Consider the following 16956-nt stretch of genomic DNA (forward strand, 5'->3'; position numbering starts at 1 on the left):
TTTTACTTCAAAGCTTCGACTGCCACCTCTGTGCTGCCAGTGTCCGTGAAATGTCCTCCAGGAGGACCGGAGGGTGCTGGTGACACTGGGTCAGCTAGGATGGTCGTGAAAGCCTGGAGGATGGAACACGTCCCTGGAGTACCCTTGATCTCCCCTGCTCCTGGCCCAGGGCCCAGGGACCACGGGGACGTCCAGGCTGTGGGGTCCCTGCAGTGTTGCCATGTGGCATAGATGGCATGTGCTGGCAGCAGCACAATACAGAGAGCAGCCGCTGTGGGCTCCCATTTGGCAGGGAAGTGAGACCAACACGCCCGGCACACACGGCGTCTGAGGGCAACAGAGGCCCTGCCCTGGGGCCAGGGACAAGCCCACCTGGGTGGACAACGCTGGAGTAAGGCTCTTGCCCAGCCTTTCTGGAGCAGAAGTCTCAGGCCCTGGGGTGTCCTGTCCCCTCCTGAGTCCTGGCTTCTGAGCAGACCGCTCGGGGGCGGGATCGTCATAACCTCTGGCCCTGGTGGGCTGGGGATGACAGGGGCTCCCATCCAGGGAGGTGACCATGGGGAAGGAGGCCCACGTCCACTGGGCATGAGTGATGCACACATGGCTGAGCCCAGGTGTCTGGGAGCTCCGTGACCCTCTGGTCCTTTCTGCTGGACGTGGGCAGTGCCCCAGCAGGGATAAGGCTTGTGTCTTCAGGAGGGAAGGCAGCCTGGAGCTTCTGGAAAGCCAGGTGTGACGCATGGGCGTGGCGGGAGCCCTGGGCGTAAGTGGCTGGATGGTGAGGGGCTCTGGGCTGAGGTGTGGCTGGTGGGAAGGGCGCCTGCTAGTGGCCTGCAGGAGCCCTCTCATCAGATCCAGGCCAGGAACCACCGGGGGTGGCTGCTGTCTCACAGAGTGGACCCTGGTCACTCTCGGGACCCGTCCCTCCTGAGGACACCACCCTGCAGGGCTTGGCTCATGGAGTGCCGGCTTCAGGTGACCAGGTGCCCGACTCTGCTGCATACGGTGTCCCAAGAGGGCCTGGCATCTGGCCAACACGTGGACCATCTGTCTCCAGCTGAGGTGGACACTGCCCCAGCTTCTGTCCCATAGGGCCAACCTGTTACCCAGGACCCTCCCCCTTGACACAAAGTCCTGGGTGGGGTCACAGGGAGTCCCTTTCCCCCTTGGGGATGAGACAAGCCAGGCTGCGAAATGCGCATGAATGGCAGAGGCTGTACCCCTTGGGGACAAGCCTTGGGGGTTCACTGTTGCTGACAGCCCGCCTCTACACCTTTGCTTCAGTAGAGAATATGGGGCCTGTCCTTCCTCCAGGCCTTGCTGCTGTGTGACCTCCAGCAGTTGCTTAGCCCTCTCTGAGCCTTGGTCTTCGAATCTGAGAAGTGGGTGAAGACCCTCTTCCTGACTTACGTCCTGGGCTGGGGTCTTCATGGCCCACAGCCTTGGCAGGGTTCTCCCTGGAGGAGTGCTGCTGGCTCTGGTCGCCTGCCTGGGCTGTGTGTGCCTGCGCTCAGGTGAGCTGTTCTGCCTTCAGAGTAGCCTCAGCTCAGGGCTCGGGCCAGCGCCCGTGTGTAACGCATCACGGTGCTGACGCTGGGCCCAGGTCTCTCCAGAGAACCAATGTATTCTGTTCACAGGCCTGTGAGCCCTCCCGGCCCCTGGGAGGAACAGACAGGCCACTCACATATGGCAGAGCCCTGGCGCTCACCTGGGAGTGAGCTGCCACCCGCGACACCCGGCAGCTTACAAGCAGCTCATCTTCACCACAGGGCAGAATGAAATGTTGTCTGCCACCATGTTTAATAAAGAGAATAAAGTAGGCTTAACTACTAGGCATATCTTTAAATTCTGGTTTCTGCTCGTCACATGGCACAAATGAGCCCGTGAGGCCAGGCTGTGTCCCCTACACCCAGCCCTGCACCTGCGTAGGTGGCTTCGTCTGGGGGCTAGACACGGAGGCTGAGGTGCGGTCACTGTTCCTGCCTCGTGTGACACGAGTCACTGGGCGAGCGTTGTCCCACGCGGCTGGCTTTCCCTTTTGTTTTTATTTCTACTCAGGGAAGCCCTTTCTGCGATGTCAGGCTTACCCAGTTGCTGAAGAGAAATGCCTTGTCCGGCAGTCAGCGATGTTCTCAGCCCGGGAAGGGCAGGACGCACGCCTGCTCTTGGCGTGGCACCCGCCACAGACAAGGCCAGCTGTGGCTTAAACGCGCGAACGACAGCCACCATGCAGGCAGCACATTGGGGATGGCCGGGCACACTGGGTAGGCCTGCCACGCACCCCGTGACCATCTCAGGTGTAGGGCAGGCGAATGCCTGGTTATTTCTACGCCCCTCGGCCTCACAAGGAGGGAAATGTGGTCCAGGGTGGGCGTGGAATGTTCGGCTGTGATGCGTGTTTTGTGGATAATAAATAAATCAGTCCTTGGGTTTATTTTTTCCAAATCAGGGGTGGAGATGGTGAAAATGTCAAGAGAGCCTTTATTGGGCTTGTGTGATTGGGCTTGTGCCCTCTGTCTGGTCTTTGGGGGGGCTCCAGCCGTGACCCTGTGAGTCTTGCGTCTGGTTCATCTGGTTCCTCACGCCCGACCTGCATGTGCGTGAGTGGATCCGGGGGGAGCAGACTCGCTTGGGGTTGGGGGGAGGGTGAGGGCCGCACTTTGCATTTCAATGGGTTTTATTAATCCACCTGCACACACGCAAAAGTGCCTGTCTGAGCTGCAAGGGCATAATTGAAGCTTCAGAAATAAAAGAGAACAAGTGTTATTGTTATTCTCAGTGTACAGATGTTTGTTCTCCTCCCCCCTCTAGTCCCACTGCTGTCTAGTCAGTGACGACGTAAATAGGATGTGTCTCCTCACCGTCTCCCAAAGCCTTTGTGTTCTGGGACAGCAGCCTATTATGATATCACACAGTGGGACAGTAATAACCGCCCCCCCACCGGAAAGTCTTACCACAGACAATGAAAGAAGCTGGTGTGCGGGCGGGCAGTGAGGAGGGGCTGAGGGGGAGAGGAAGTGGATTCCGGGGGTGGCGCCCCCAGCCCCTGCGTCCAGGGCAGGTTATGTGGGGAGGGGGATGACCGAGAGTGGCTGGTGATGGTTTCCGGGCTGGATTGATGAAGAAGATGAACAAGGAGCTGGAGGAGTCAACGTGCATCTTCCTGCTGGGGTTTGAGACCCAGAGCCAGGGGTTCGGGTGGCTCCCGATTATGGGCCAGGCTCTGTGTCCCAGACAGCTGCAGCCAGACCTCAAGGCTGCTCAGCAGGGATGGACGGTGGGCACACACTCCCGAGGAGGAACTTAGAAAACTGTTCAGTGAGAGAAGCAGGTCACAGAATAACATATCGAGAGGGATTCCGTTTATAGAGTTTGAAAACATGCAGAATTTTAAAATATTTTATTTACGAGGCATATAATGTACTAAAACTATAAAAGAAAGTTGGGACCCAGCCATCTCACTCCTGAGTATATATATCTCCACAAAAACAGGCAGGAAGAGATGGCCCCACACTGACGTTCCCGGCAGCATATCCACAGGAGCTAAAAATGGAAGCGACCCCAGTGCCCCCCGACGGATGAAAGGATGGGCACAGGGGGGAGGGTCCAGCCACACACTGGGGTGTCACTCAGCCTTAAAAAGGAAGGGAGTCCTAATACATGCCACACGGAGGGAACTGGGGGACATTGTGCTGGGTGAAATAAACTAAGTCACAAAAAGACAAATACTTTGTGATTCCACTTAAATGAGTCATCAGCTTCTTAGACACAGAGAGGAGACGGTGGGAGCCACGGGCAGGGCGGGGGATGGGGACTCTGGCCCCTGGGGTCTGTGCCAGGACGGCCCCTAACCCCGAAGTCCCCATTTGCTCCCTGGGTGGCCCAATGTGCTCACAAGCGAGGGGGGCAGGAGGTCAGAGTAGCCGTGAGGATGCAGCACAGTGAGGAAGGGGCCACGAGCCAAGGGATGTGGACAAGGTGAGGCACGGATTTTCCCTGGAGCCTCCAGAGGGAACTGACGGTCCCAAACCCTGACTTTGGCCCCAGGGGACCCGCCAGACTTCCGACCTCAGAACTTCTGCTGCTTTAACCCTCTATGTTTGTCACAAATGGTCACAGCAGTCACAGGAAATGGCCCACGAGGCTCTGCGGCTGCTTTTCCTTCTGTCAGAAGCATTCTTGGGAGCGGCGGCCCCGTGGACAATGAGCTGGGGCTGCGGGGCCACCATGACGTTCCGGCCCTCCTGTGGTTCCTCCCTGGTGTCGCCTTGGAGCCCTGGTCTGGGGGGCTGTCAGCACCTGGGAGGGCTTCCTCCATCACCCGCTTGCTCTGAGTCCTGGGAGAAGAAGCAGCTCAAGGGTGGGGGTCAAAGTCACGTTTGAAGGGCAAACGGGGACTTCTGGGTTAGGCGCCGTTCCGGCACAGACACCAGGCGCCACGAAGAGCAAAGCGACACCATCCTCTCGGATGCCAGGCTTCCATCTCTGCCTTCCTCTTGCACCCGGAACCTTTAATTCCCAAAACAGGAAACAGTCCTGATAACAGTTGAAAAGATGGTGACCATTCTAGCTGCAGTGCCGACAGAAAGGTCCCTATTTGGACGGAGTCCTGTGGTGGGGGCCCGCAAGTGGAGGAGGGTTTTCTGCTGAGCCTAGGGACCCAGAGATTGGAGGACACAGAGGGAAGACCCCAGCTATCTGTGGGCCCCCACGCCCAACTAAGGCATAGAGACAGTAGTGAGCACATGTGCCCACAGCAGGGGAGGGGTTGGGCACTGGGGGGAGAAGCAGAGCCAGGTCCATCCCAAGGCCCACCCAGCCCTGCCCAGCATGAGCTCCCTGTTCTGACCCCCTGAGTGAGGGTACCTGAGCCATGAGACTTGACTGGGTGCCCCTGTGTCATCTCCACAGACGTGTTGAGTGACATGTGGGGCGGGGCACAGGGCGTGTCCTCTCACCTGCAGGAGGGAGGGGTGATGGTGGCCTGGGTGGGGGCTGCATCCCAGCTAGGCACACCTACTGCCACCAGACCAAGCCAGACGCCAGGCCCCAGCCTCCCTGGGCTCCCTGCCTCCCGGACCCCCTGTCCCCTGGACCCCTGATCACCGAGAGTGCCGGGAGGGCTGTTTTCGTGATGGGTGATTTATACGTTTTCAGCTGACAGGAGTGTCCACAAGCACATGGATCCAAGAATTGGAGGGGCACCAAGCTGGCGCCCAGATTTCAGTGGAGATGAAAATAGGCTTTGCCTGTCTGGCTTTCGTCCTGTCAAGGCAGCGAGAGCTGCACTAGACCCACTTGGGGGGAGGGAGACAGGTGACCTGGGCCGGTGAGAGCTTCCCAAGGGCCCCTGAGTCACCACAGCCAGGCTGGCCTGAGGCACTGGCCTCTGGTCCTCACGGTTACCTCCCACCCTCACCATGGCCGAGGAGGCACAGAGGGAGCTGGGCCAATGTCCTCCCCGTGGGGCTGCCCTCCCTAAGGCTGCTGGCTGTGGACAAGGTGGCTTTGCAGACTGGTGGCAGGGAGGGCCTGGGGCAGAGGGAGCCTCTCTGTTCCAACTGTCATTGAGATCGGGCTGCTTGCGCTCTTCATTGGTCTCAGGAATCTGTCCTTTTTCTGCTTCCGTGTTTGGCAGGAAAGCCTGAGCTCTGCCGGGCACTGGGCTGGAGAGTCCGGCCTGGTCTGTGAAGACCCGCTCAGGGGCCTCTGGCACCACCCACCGTCAGTCTGGGGGCTGAGCCTGTCCTGGGGCCGTGCCAGCCAAGGCTCCGAGGGGACGAGGGGACGCGAGATCACAGCCACCTCATCAAGGACTCCTCGCTGCAAGAGCAACTGTTTCCAGGAGGCGCCAGCAAAGAGCAGAGCCGCTAATGAGGCTGGTGGAAGGCGGCCTCGTCTCATTAGCTCGACGCTGGGTCTGCCGGGGAGCGCGATCAAGGAGACTGCTTCTTTTAAATTACTCTGTTAATTGACAAAACAAAAAGGACGCAGATTAGTTGCGTACAATTAACAAATTAATTCTCAACAATTACAGGCTTAATATCAGGGCGGCTTTGTGGTCGCAGGTTGGGCTCTGCGGCTTATTGATTGTGTTTCTCGGAGACAGAGATTTATGGAAAAGCATAAAGTTGGAACACGGCGGAGGCAGGAGCGGGCCGGTGCAAGAGGACGCCTGGCTCGACCACTGGCTGCGGGAAGGGCCTGCTCCGCGTTCCCAGTGTGTCTGCCGTGTGTCCCCAGGGTGACAGGAGACGCTGCGCAGCAACTGGCACCGGGCTCACTGGTCAGGGGCGGGGTGTCCAGTCACAGCGGCTGGCTCGGCCCTGAAGCCTGGTGCCACTGGACACAGAGCTGCGTCCCTCCCGACCTGGCTGGTACGTGCTGCCCAGACCCGAGTGCCTCCTTTCTAGTGAACCGATTGGCCCCCACCCCATCCCTCATCCCGTCCCATGTCCTGTTCCTTCAGGCAGGAATTATGCTGACCTTCGTCCCTTTAATTCCCAGTGCAGCTTGGCCAGGCATGAGATTTCTGTTTCTGCAGCTGGACCAGGGCCTGGGGGAAAGGGCTGGACAGACCCATCCATCCGGATCTCCCTCCTTGCTCCTGTCCCCAAAGTGCTGGCTGGGTTTCCTCAAGGCTCACTCCACTCGCTGCCCCTCAGAACAGAGAAGAGGGCTCACCCTCCACTCAGAGCGCCTGCCCCATGGGTCTGGTGGTGCCCACTGAGGCTCAGCTTCCAGTTCGCGCGTCAGTGACGTGAAGCCCACAGAAATGCGGTGACTTCTGGGTGCTCCAGAATTCACTGGGAAAGCTCACTCTCCAACTGTCTGTTCACATTTCCTGCTGTCACCCGGGCAAGTGTCCTCTGCTGAATTATCCACATGGAGATCCCTACGCTTTGGGCCCCACCCCCAGTTTCCTTGCCTGTGGGTGCTGGGAAAGGTGGGGGACCAGGGAAATACAAAGGTGTCTGGCCAAGGCTCTGAGGCCTCCAGGAGTCCCCAGGCCTGTTCTTCCTGGTGCCCATTTTCCTCGCTGTTCTCACCTGGGGTCTGGGGGCAGTTGGGGACATCTACTTTCCCCATTCAGCCAGAGGCAGTCCCTGAGAGTGGCCGGAAGCTGGGAAGAGAGGACAGGAGGTTGCCCTTTTGTCAATGGGAGGACAATGGGAGGCTCTCGAAGTGGCCTTTCTTGGCCCCATTTGCAAAAGGAGACACGACAGCTCTCCACGGAGAACACAACCCCTCATCCGGCCCATTCACCTCAAGCCCAGCCAGGGCCACGTGGCCGCGGTTCCACAATCTAGCTGGGGCCTGGCATCCCCAGCTCAGAGCTCACACCAGAACCTGGCCGTGCTTCCGTGTTCAGAGGTCTGCCCCCCACCTCCCTCTCCCTGCTGGAGCCCCTCCCCATAGGAGGTGACAGAGGGGACACTGGGTGCTGACATGTGGATCCCAAGACAGGAACCCAGGCTTCCTCACTCCTAGGACTTGGGATGGAAAGGCTCTAAGGGGCAGCCAAGGGCTGGAGTGTCGGCAGGTCCCTCGGAGGACGCCCCCAGGCTCCATCCACGTGCAGCTTATTCTGGGAGTGGGACTCCCTTGCTCCCCTGATGCCAAGCACATAATGACTTCACCAGAGGTCTGGGGGTGGCGTCTTATTCCCAAACTCCTGAGTTTCAACACAAGTGAGGTGACACCCATCTCCCCTTGGTGTTGCTATGGAAACGAAGGTACCGGGCTCCCCACCACTCCTGGGACCAGCAGAGAGAGCGCTGCCACTCCTGCCAGCCTTCCCTCTCCAGTGGGCAAGCAGAGCTGTGCCCTCAGGCACCAGGCATGGAGTGCCACACCTGGGAGAGTGTAGACAGCCCTTAACCCTTCCCCCCAGAGCAGGTGTTCCCTCTACAGAGCCTGGGGCTGGGGGAAGCTTCCCCATGTCTGGCCGAGACCCCCTCCAGCTAGACCTGCCCGTCCCTCTCCAGGTCCCTCCACCTTCCATCCTCCCTCTTCTAACGAGGGCCAGTGGTCAGGCCCCTCTGAGAGCAAGCTGCCGCCTCCACCCCTGCCCTGCTCACTGACCGCTGCCCCCCTGCGCTGCCTGGGTCATCTGGCAATGGACGGAGCCGACAACTGCCTCTGAGGACTCACAAGCATGAGAACGGGGAGACTGGCCATCCCTCCCGCCCGACGGAGAGAAGGGGAAAGAGGTTAATAAGGAAAAGGGAATTGCAATCTTTGGTTCCTTTTGTTCTCTTTGTTCTGAGTGGTGATGAGGCCTGACAGCTGAACGCAGGGTGCAGACGGTGTTGCCCACACCGTGTAGAGACCCAGGTCCTCGCTGAGCCTGGGGAGCAAAGGTGCACCCCAGGCCGCCAGGCAGGTGGGAGGCAGCCACAGTCGTGGGCCTGAAAGAGACAGGGTGCGGGGGAGGGAGAAAGAGCGGTAGTCCCTCCCACCTTCTGCTCTGCCCTTGAGAGACAGCAGCTCCAGGTCCAGCCCCACCATGTGGTCAGGGTCACTGCAGGCTCCTGAAGTGGGGGCTGGCTCTCAGGACCCCCTCTTTTACTGGCAGCTCCCAAGCACACAGGCCCAGAATCAGCAGTTCAGAACCCTCCACTTCCACCGGGGTCCCTCTCTGGGAGAGACTCTGCCATCAGGACCAGGGCCCTGCCCCTATCCGCCACCCCCATGTACCCTCCCCCTGAGCCCCACACCTTGTGCACCCTCTCCTGCCCACACACCCCTGGTTGAATCAGTAGGGCAGGGCTGTGTTGGGTGCCTGGTGCACGGCAGGACTGCACCTGAATTTGGGGCCAGGGGACACAGCACGGGGTCGTCAGCCATGTCTGGAGGGCAAGGAGTACTGGTAATCTTGGAGGGTGGAGTCGGCTGAGCTGCGGCCCCCACAGGCCCTGCTCACATCCTGACCCCCAGAAGCTATGAATGGGACCTTAACTGGAAAAAGTCTCTGTAGATGAGATCATCCTGGACTGAAGGTGGGCCCCGAGCCCAGTGACAAGTGTCCTCATGAGACACAAGCAGGAGATTGGAGATACACGGACCCCAATGAGGAGAACTCTGTGAAGGCAGAGACAGAGACTGGGGACAGTGACATGCCTACAAGCCAAAGGGTGCCACCAGAAGCTGGGGCGGGGCCTGGAGCAGACTCCCCCGCAGATTCTCCAGAAGGAACCGACCCCGCCCACACTTTGATCTTGGACTCATGGCCTCAAGAACTGAGACGTCTCTCAGTAAATTTCTGTCATTTTCAGTCAGCAGTTTGTGGTACTCGTCACAGCAGCCACAGGAAACTAACCCAGGTGCTGAGGGGGTGGGATCCCGTCCACACCCCCTCACCCCCCTGCTTCCTGTGAGCTGGGGGCATTCGGGAGGTGGGGTGTTGGGGAATATCACACGTTCCCTAAGAACATGGGTGGCTCTTTGGCTAGATGTCACTTCTCTGCCTCAAGGTCACCTCTCCTTGACAATTATCAGCCACCCTGAGCCCTTCCTAAAACGTCACAAATGCCACCTACAATCTATACGCACACACATCCTCAGTCCGTCAGTGAAGGAGCCTGCTCACCCAGCTGGTTTTCTGGTCTGTGTGAAGAAACACAGCCAATCAGCCACCATTTCCCTCTGACGACACCTGGACGTGGCAAAGCGCCCAACCGTGGAGCTCTAAACCACGTATAGATTTGTTTCCTTTTCTCTTTTCACACTTAAATTGAGTTCTGCTGGCATCTAGGTTACAGGAAAGAAGTCAGAACGTCGCATTCTTTTCATTCAATCAACGATTATTTATTAGCTCCTACTATGTGCCAGCATTGTGCCATCTTGGAAATACGAGAGTCAATGTGGCAACTTGGCTATAAAACCAGGGAAAAACAGGTTTCTCACCAGGGGGATAGAGAAGATGCCCTCACGGTGCCCCTCCTTCCAGGTGGGATGAAACCTCATCCTCCTGGTGGGAAACTGCCCCACAGGAATGAGGAGCTTGCCCCCCAATTGGTGGTGAGTAGAGCTGGAACTTGCTCCTGTTCAGAGACAGGGGATGTTTGAGGGGATAAAGCAGACATGCTGGCCCCAGAAAAGCCACATCCATCATGGCTTTGTGTAACCCCCCGCCCCCGTCCCCCATTTACAATCCTGTGACCCAAGAAAGCAGAGCAAACCCAGCCTGCTAGGCTGTGAGGACCCAAGAGAAGCGCGGCGGGCGCTGTCCGAGGTGCTGAACGCCGCTCTGGGAATCCCCGTTGTCCGCTCGCGGCCCCCCCACCCCCGCGCGGCCATCTCTGACAGCCCTGTAACTATCACACCTGTGCCATTTGGAGCTCACAGGTGAGCTCATCTGGAAGGTGGATTCCACTGCAATGAACTCCAAGGAAATTGGCAAGTTATTTTTTCCCATTGGAATATGTGTGCCCGGGGAATTTCACTGCATTTAATGAAGTGACAGGTAAATGGCCAACAGGCTGAAAGTTGGGGTGCTGTTGTCCTCTGTGCCAAGCTCTGGACTACATGGGGGATACTAGTGGGAAAACCCCAGGGTTGGCCCCCACCCTCATGGAGCTCACAGTCTAGTGGGGCAGACAGATCTCCTGTTATTACATGAACGGGTGTGACTACACACGTTGTAAGGGCCATGGAGAGAAAACGTGCTGTACAATGATGGCAGAAACAGGGGCACCGGGCCTGGTCTGGATGTGGGGAAGGTTTCCCTGAGCCTGTGGCATTGAGCTGAAAAGGACAGATGAGCTGGAGCTGTGGGTGAGAGTTTTTTGTGAGATGGTCCTTGGATCTAGCATGGTACTTGTCTAGCATTGATTAAGTCTGTAAGGAGAGGAGTGGGGGAGATGGCCCACACAGGGAGAAGGGGATCCCCATGTCCTCCCACTTCTTCTGCAAGTTCCCACCTGGCCAGGCACCAGATAGCTCCTTTGGGCTCTATGTCCAGGCATTCTCCTCTGGCACCTCCATGAAGACCAGGAGTGTACCTGGGGATGGGACGAGGTCTCGCCTTGCCCTGGGGAGGGTGCCTCGGGCACCTGTCTTGTGTATGCAGGTTCGCAGGCAGGAGTCACCTCACTACTGACTGTCCCTTCCTGTGCCTGCCAGAAGTACAGCCTGGTCTGCTTTGCCCTCAGTTGTCCTCAGCTCACAGGGTCAGGGGACAATATCTAGCTACCTTCTATTCCTAACAGTTCCTTATGCTTTCACCCTCAAACTGCCTTTTCCATCTGTTGTGTAATTTGATATTTCATCATCTTCCTGCGAGGTTGGCTGGGCAACAACGATCATTCCCATTTCACAGATGAGGAGACTGAGTCTTGGGGAGGTCCCAGTGCCTTTGAGCAGGGTTGAAAGCAGACCAGATCCCCTTGTTCTAAACCATGTAATCACACAGCTGCCTCCTCTGTGTGTGCGTGTGTGGATCTGTGCATTGTGTCAGGGGCATTGCTGGGATGCTGAGTAAGACATTCGCACCTGGCATTATCGCTGAGCATCTCACCCTCAACTCTCAGACATCTGTTTGGGGAATCTTGCTTGGAGAATTCGTGATAATGTCAAAACCCAAACAGACCATTTGCTCCCAGCCCAGCCCCTGTCAGTGCATTCAGAAGAGTCACGCTTCTGCAAACGTCAGAGTGGCGCCTCCCCTCCTCAGACGCCCCGTGAGGAGTATCCTGATGCGTTATGACAAAGGTCAAATGTGCCAGGGAGAAAAGACCAGCGTCCCCACAAGGGCAGGAACCTGGGCCAGCGTGTGGCCACTGACCCCCACACCTCCTAGAAACGCAGCACATGTTTACTGAGAGAGAAACAAGGCCCTTCTTCTCAGTAGCTCCGCTGATACACACAAAAGTGTTCTGAAAACTGGAAATGCTGGGAAACGTCACAGCTGGTTTAAATCTCAGCAGAGCAGATTCTGTGGGCTCCACCCACCTCCCGGGCTGCCTGCTTACTGGGCTCCAGCTGAGCCCAAATGCCTCCTTTGCGTCTCCCTGCTGGAGGCTTTTCTCCAAGGCTGCAGAGGCTGACTGGACCGGTCAGGGCGTAAGTGTCGTGCTATCTCACCCTTGGGTGGAAATCTCTGAGGGGCCCCTTTTCTGCTGGCCCCAGAACATGCCAACTCACACCTGGCTCTCCCTGCACCCTTTGTCGACACCCCACTGCCCCACTCCCGACTGGACTTCCTAAGATTACCCCTCACACGAACGTGTGTACGCACATGTGTCTGCGTTGTGTGCGTGGCACTGTATGCATGTGCACGTGTGTCTGAGTGTGCAGTGTGTTGTGTGCACGTGTGTCTGTGCATGTGCGTGGGTACATGTGTCTCTGGGAGACCCCCAGTGAGAGGCAGGTCCCACACATCAATCCCAAAAGTGGTGACAGGCCTTGTTCCAAAGTGCCTTTACCCCACTGTGAACTGTGAGCTGGGCCACTCTAAACGAAAACACCTCAAAGGTGAGCATGACCCCTTGCTTTATATGCTAAGAAAGAAGAAAAGAAAAATTCCACTAGAAAGAGGTGGAAATTCACCTTCATGTTGCCAGTTCATTCATTGCACTAAAATTCCTAAATCCACGTCTCTTGCAGTTATTTTTTTTAAAGATTAGTTTTTAGAGCAGTTTTAAGTTCACAGGTATTACTTTTTAAAATATCCTCGAGATGGATGACAGGTCTGCTGAGGTCCAGGGTATTTTAGTAAAACAAGACAAAGAAAGTGTTTGGGGGAGGGCTTCCAGGCCAAGATTGGCACAGACTGTTTGCATGCAAAGGGACAGAGATTTGGGACAATTATTCCAAGAGTTTGCGAGACCCCCACAAGTTCTCCAGTCTGATGGAAACTCTAGAAAAGCCCCAGCCAGTATGAGGTCTGCACAGGGTGACACATGCAAGGACGTCTCACGTCCCTGTTGCTCCAGCGGGGAAGGTCCTCTCAGGCCCATCCTGGGGAGGGTCTGTAGTTGGAATGGTGACCCAGTGACCCGGCACAGCTGAGATGTGCCCCAAGAGAGGTTCCTGGCCAGGCGTGAGTCTGTGGTGAAGCCAAGTGTCCAGGATGCACCAGGGGAGGCAGCATTGTCTCCCCCAACTCCTAGGTGTGGGGGCTGCAGAGGCACCTATGGGGGCTTCTGCCAGGCCTTGTCACGGCCACTGTCGGTAGCACAAAAATGTCTGCACCGGCCTCCTCCATCAGTGTCTGCGTCCAGGTCCCCAGGCGGTGGGTTTCAGAAACACCTGATCCATGGCTGTTCCAGATGTGGCTCCTCTGTGAGATGGGACATAGGGACAGAGCACGAGCAGGGCCTTCGAGTGCCCCAAGGCCACTTTACACCGAAATCTCATTAATCTAGTTCCCAGTAATCTGAAGTTTGTGGTAGTTTGTGTAAGTGCAGTGTGGCAAACAAGATGGAAAGGGGATCTGGAAACCCCCTGAGAGCGCGCTCTGGAAGGGCCCACTTATGTGCAACCAGTGGCCTAACTCCATATGCTCATGGGCACGTAGGGCTTTGCTAGCTGGTTCCATGTATTACAGAGTTGAAATCAACAAGCATTGGGGCGGCCGGTTAGCTCAGTTGATTGGAGCATGGTGCTAATTACACCAAGGTTGTTGGTTCGATCCCTGCATGGGCCACTGTGAGCTGCACCCTCCTTAAAAAAAAGGAAAGAAAAGAAAAACTAACAAGCATCGCTTTAACATCTAAACCATAATGCTGGCTGTTGACTCTGCCCTGGGCAGGCCCTGGGCAGTGAGCACCCCCAGGCCCATCCTGAAGATACTGAGAGCCACGGACGCCTGTGAACCCTGGGCGGTCACTGCACAAGCCCCGCCTGCCAGGAGGGAGGGTGGCCCCTTGTCTTCCAAAATCCCTCCACGAGGGAGTCAAGCCCAGTCACCAAATTAGAAATCAGCGGTAAAGATGCTCAGAAATTTAGCAACATATTCCTAACTCACACGCCTCGAAGAGGAAATCATAGCAGCAAATGGTGTAATTCCTGTTTATAGGGGCAGCCAAGCTGCCCGTCAGGTAAACCTGAGCCTCCAATTAATGTATTGAACAACATAGAGGACTGGAAACAAATGGGTTGAATGTTCAACCCAAGAAGCCAAAAGCAGAACCAGACAACACGCCTACGCAACGTAGAAGGCAGAAAATAAAAGCCAAAATTAATTGAGCAGGAAAGCAAAATAGCAAGAGAGGGACCAGGAAAATCCCAGGACCCGTTCCCCTAACAGAACTGGTCAAACAGGAAAACAGAGAGGAGAGAGGGAGCGGTTTTAAAAACCGTAAGTTGCGCTGAGCACTTTTGTCAGTAAATTTGGAAATGCTGATGAAATAATTTCACAGACACACGCTGACAAGACTGAATTGAACATACAAAAGAAATGAGCAAACAAGTTACCGTTAAAGGAATTAAATCCATAATTGAGCCTCTCCCCACTTCCCCCACCCACCCAACCACTCACACCTCTAGACCCAAGTTTTACAGGCAAGTTTCACCAAATGTTCTGGGAATAGAAAATATCTACCTTGAAAAGTATTGCATAGAAAAACAGGAAAATTCCCCAAATAATTTTATGAGGTTGTATAATCTTGATTTCAAAACAGGACAAGGACCAAAGAAATGGCTAGCATGTCAAATCCCGCAGTGTGTGAAAACAATACTGCATTTCCTAAGAATGCAAAGCTGGTTCAACCTCAGGAAGCCTTTAATTAAATCACATTAGGAAAGGAGAACAGCCATGTAACCCTCTCAACAAAGGCAAGAAAATACAGCCCACACAACTCAGCCTTCTCACCAATGCTCAGCCAGCCAGGAATACAGCAGGGAAAGGCACAGCAAACACTGTGTTAATCATGGAACTTGAGGCGTCTTCCCAGGCAAGTCAGAAATGCTGTGATCACATTCCTGTTCAGCTTGCATTGGTGATCCAAGTCAATGTAACAGGACAAAAAAAAAAAAATGAGAACTGGGAATTGACAAATGGCCCTACTTGCATAAAATATAATTGCACAGAACTCAGCGAAATATGCAGACAAAAGTATGAGAATTAATGTGAGCATTCAGCAAGTTTGCTATGTGTAGGATGATCTCTGTACAAAAGTCAGTAGCCTCCCCACAGAAATACCCACAGAGGAAATGAAACAGAAAACACGTCGTCCAGTGTGAATGGTGGATGTCGGTCGGTGTTGAATTTTGATTTTTGTGGTGGGGTTTCTTAGAATGGGACATACCAGCGTCGGCCCAGGCCAGGCCCTACTCTGAGGGCGCCTGCGCGTCTTCCTGGAACAGGTGTGGGTGGGGAGGCTGCACTTGAGAGGCTGAAACCACAGGAACCTGCAACGTGTTGGTGGCCAGGCCGCCAGGTCCACCACCCACAACGTGCACGTCTTCGGAGGGCGAGGGTCTCTGACCAGGTGCAGCCAGTTGAGCACAGGACTGAGGGCACCAGTCTCCCTCAGCTCCCACACCCCAGGTCTAGGAAGGCTTCTGTTTCAGCGGGCTTCAGGGCCCCAGTAAGATGATCAGAGACAGCTGGAGTGGGAGTGGGTGGGACACCCCTCCCTGTCAGGCTGCAGCACAGCCCACAAAGCCCCGAGCTGGGGGGCCTTGCTCCTCTCCCTCCATCTCCCCCCATTATCTGTCCTACTTACTAGAAACCTGTTCCCCAGCCCCCTGCCCGGGTGGCAGCAGGAACATAGCCTAATTCCATGGTCTGTGAGGCGGGCCGCTGACAGGCTGGGCTGGTGCCAGCCAGGATGCCCCCGCCTCCCCATCCTGTTCTGCGGTGACCCTGGCCCACGTAACCTTGTCGGGAAAGCGCTCTGCTTGGCTGCCGTCCTAGGCCTGGGAACCATTAATCACAGTGAATTCCTCAGGCATTTCACAGGGACCTGGTTTCCCAAGTCAGTTCTGACTCCATTGGAATTAAGTGACAGAGACCATCGCGTGGAGACGAGGCTCTGGGCCGTGTCCACCTCCCAGAGTGAACGGCCACAGGCCAGACCACAGGGCCTGGCTCCCAGGCACGTGTGACCTGAGGCAGGATGCAGGGCCAAGGTCAGCCGCCGCCTCCTCTCTGAGGGTGGCAACCGGCTGAGGTCCACAGGTGGCAGCCTGTGCTGCTCGCACAGGGCCTTGTTGTTCATGTGGGGAAGGCCGGCCCTGCAGCACCCAGCCCACGGCCCACTCCTTGGGGCTCCTGCACTGAACCTGCCCTTCAACGGGAGGCCCGGGACTCTGGAGCACGCTGAGGCGGGGAGGCCCAGTGGGAGGAGCCCCGGCTCTCAGCCAGAACCTGGGCCCCCTGGCTTCCTTCCTGGGCCACCGTGCAGGAGGAATTCACGTGCCCCAGTGCCGGGCCCTCCTGGCCAGCTGTTGCTGAACACACGGCAGGGCTCAGCATGGCCAACACCTGCCTCCGTCCTGCCTGCTTGTGCAGCTCTGCTGGTCTCTGCCCACAGGGTGTGCCTCATGGACGGGCCTGCCTGAGTCCTATGCCAGCACAGGGACACTGAGGTGGGCATCCAGAGGAGCAGCTGCACCGTGTGGCGCCTCTGGGTAATCCTGCAATTAAACCCGGTGCTCCAGCACCACCGAAAAGGGGATTTGCATAATTTAAAATTGAGGAAAATCTCTACATACTTGAATTTTGATAGAAACTGTTTCCATGGCTGACATGTGCCTACACCTGTAATTTCAGTGGATAAATTGCTGTAATTTCTCCTCCATTTCATGTTCTCTCGAACATTAATTGTCAGTTGCAGAGTCAGACACTATGGAATAGGAGAGTAAGAAGCCCGTGCTCGAATGTCTGCAGGGTGACAGGAGCTCACAGGCGCAGGAAGACGCACAGTCGGGCCCCTTGTCCACGGCCTGTGGTCCCAAACCCGGGGGCATTATGGGTCCTGCCAGCCAAGGTCTGAGTGACAGCAG

This window comes from Rhinolophus ferrumequinum, chromosome 23 (assembly GCF_004115265.2).
Source record: "Rhinolophus ferrumequinum isolate MPI-CBG mRhiFer1 chromosome 23, mRhiFer1_v1.p, whole genome shotgun sequence".
Classification (NCBI taxonomy): Eukaryota; Metazoa; Chordata; class Mammalia; order Chiroptera; family Rhinolophidae; genus Rhinolophus; species Rhinolophus ferrumequinum.